We start from the raw sequence: 3,113 nt of genomic DNA, 5'->3' as shown, positions 1-3,113 counted from the left end.
CTCATGGATTTCTGTTGCGTCTCCAGGATTCGAACACATAACCTCCCTATAAAAGATACTTAAGTTGAATCCTGATATTAATTGGGCAAATTGGCGAATCATTAATTGAAGGACCAGCTTGGAGGATTTCAAGTTGGGTTTGAACTTTTCAGAATATACACAGGCACAAGCAGTAGAGAGGGAAGAGAAGAGAAAAGGAAGAAGAACAAGCATTAAACAAAAAATTTAGACTTCTCGTGTCTGGGTGGTAATAAATTTGTTTCAAAGATTCTTTATTGTGTAGAATCTTCCATTTTATTATACCTTCAAGTTTGTTATTTTTGAAAGGATTAAATGGAAGCTTGATGTTAATGGCAGTTGTACAGGTGTCGCTGAATACATGCGTTCTCTTCCTATAATGAATGATTCTTCTTCATATGCATCCCTTATGATTACAGTTTAACGCAAAATATGATTACCATAAGTTAGACCAAATCTCAAATTTTCATAGTGAGTGGAATATGTTTATTTGACATTTATAATTAATGATGTGAGTGGAGCATGTCTACGTGATTTATATGATTATATGATTGACGATCATACGAATTATGATTGTTATATAGAGATATTTGTTGTATATGCCTATATGTTTTGAATTTATATCTGACTATTAACAATCTTGTACAAGAAATGGTTGTCCAAATGAAATTCCACTTTTGAAACTACAGATACCTCGGTCTATACCCCAAGAATCAAGAATTAAAGATTGTATTGGAGTCGGCTATGATTCTGAGATGGGCGATAGAGCGAATAGAATGATATAGAATATACTGAAAGTCTTGATAAGGATCAACCAGACTTGGTGTGAGCCCACAAGAAAGAAATGAAGAGTGTGCACGATCACATGTACACCATATTGGATCTTGTACAAGAAATGGTTGTCCAAATGAAATTCCACTTTTGAAACTACAGATACCTCGGTCTATACCCCAAGAATCAAGAATTAAAGATTGTATTGGAGTCAGCTATGATTCTGAGATGGGCGATAGAGCGAATAGAATGATATAGAATATACTGAGTCTTGATAAGGATCAACCAGACTTGGTGTGAGCCCACAAGAAAGAAATGAAGAGTGTGCACGATCACATGTACACCATATTGCATTACTGAATTTTGTATTCATCATTATTTTCTCTCTCCTCTTCTACTCTTCAGAAGATAAGGCATGAATAGTTGGGATATCATTATGAACTTGGGGGCCGATCAATGAAGATACTACGTATATGGACATCATGAAAGGAACCACAAATTACGCTTTTATGCATTAAGAAGAATTTTATATTTTTAAGTTTGTAATGCCAGTAAAAAAATGAGAAGGATGTTTTGAATCACTTTAAACCACCTTCTCCAAGTGTAAGAAAGAAAGGTGCAGGGAGGCAGGCACCATGACGCCATGAGTGGGCGCCATGGCCCCCAAATAGAAAGAATGGAGCAGTGATGCAGGCGCCATGGCGCCACTGTTCTATATATATTGCTGTTTTCCCCTTCATTTTTCATCAGGTTTTGAGAGAGAAAAATAGAGAAAAGCTTGGAGAGAATTTAACAAGTAAGAGGTTGTTCTTTTTGGGTAAAAATTCAAAGCTATTTTTCTTTCTTGGGGATTAACTTAAGGCTTGTTCAAGTAATCCAATCCATTGTTCTTCATATATATTGAAAAATCATTTCTTCCCCAATTTCTTATCTTTGAAGTGGTTTGGATTTTTTTTTTTTTTACATTGCAAGTTTGTTTGATCTTGGGCAATCTTTGGGAGGTGTTTTCCCAACACCAAGTATTATACTTTTCGAATGTTTGTAATGGAACTATTTTTTGTAGTACTTAAGGATTTCTTTAAATTAAGCTTAATACTGTGTTTGTACTGAATTTCTGTAAAATTGTATATGGGCGTCGACGCGACACCAGAACCTTAAAATGCAAATGGAATATTGCAATGGAGATTTTGTGTCCAAACTCCCAGCACTTCAGGATTTCTAAAGGGCTACTGGGTTTCGGTGTCAAAACCAAGAGTCCGATTATCGATTCTAAATGCAGCACACTGCGGAAATTTTTATTAATATAATCTAAATGACAAAATAAACGGAAATGAACTTGTAAGAGCTATACAAAACATGTTTGGTTGTGCATAAAAGTTACTTCTCTGATTCGGAAGTAAAATTTGTGAACTAAAAACTAGATTTTTAGCAAGCCATGACGCCATGAGTGGGCGCCATGGTGCCCGATTCAGTTCTATATATATTGCTGTTTTTTCCCTTCATTATTCAGTTCTATATATATTGCTGTTTTTTCCCTTCATTTTTCATCCGGTTTTGGGAGAGAAAAATAGAGAAAAGCTTGAAGAGAATTTAACAAGAGGTTGTTCTTCTTGGGTATAAATTCAAAGCTATTATTCTTTCTTGGGGATTAACTTGAGTCTTGTTCAAGTAATCCAATCCATTGTTCTTCATATATATTGAAAAATCATTTTTTCCCCAATTTCTTATCTTTGAAGTGGTTTGGATTTTTTTTTTTTTTACATTGCAAGTTTGTTTGATCTTGGGCAATCTTTGGGAGGTGTTTTCCCAACACCAAGTATTATACTTTTCGAATGTTTGTAATGGAACTATTTTTTGTAGTACTTAAGGATTTCTTTAAATTAAGCTTAATACTGTGTTTGTACTGAATTTCTGTAAAATTGTATATGGGCGTCGACGCGACACCAGAACCTTAAAATGCAAATGGAATATTGCAATGGAGATTTTGTGTCCAAACTCCCAGCACTTCAGGATTTCTAAAGGGCTACTGGGTTTCGGTGTCAAAACCAAGAGTCCGATTATCGATTCTAAATGCAGCACACTGCGGAAATTTTTATTAATATAATCTAAATGACAAAATAAACGGAAATGAACTTGTAAGAGCTATACAAAACATGTTTGGTTGTGCATAAAAGTTACTTCTCTGATTCGGAAGTAAAATTTGTGAACTAAAAACTAGATTTTTAGCAATATGTTCAACAAATAACTCAAAATACTTGACCTTTTGCATCTACAACAATTTCATATCATACTTCCCAGTGAAATCAACACATCACATACGACAC

This window comes from Olea europaea, unplaced genomic scaffold (genome assembly GCF_002742605.1).
Source record: "Olea europaea var. sylvestris unplaced genomic scaffold, O_europaea_v1 scaffold383, whole genome shotgun sequence".
NCBI lineage: Eukaryota > Viridiplantae > Streptophyta > Magnoliopsida > Lamiales > Oleaceae > Olea > Olea europaea.
The sequence above is the reverse complement of the archived record's forward strand: the minus strand, read 5'-3'. Positions refer to the sequence as shown.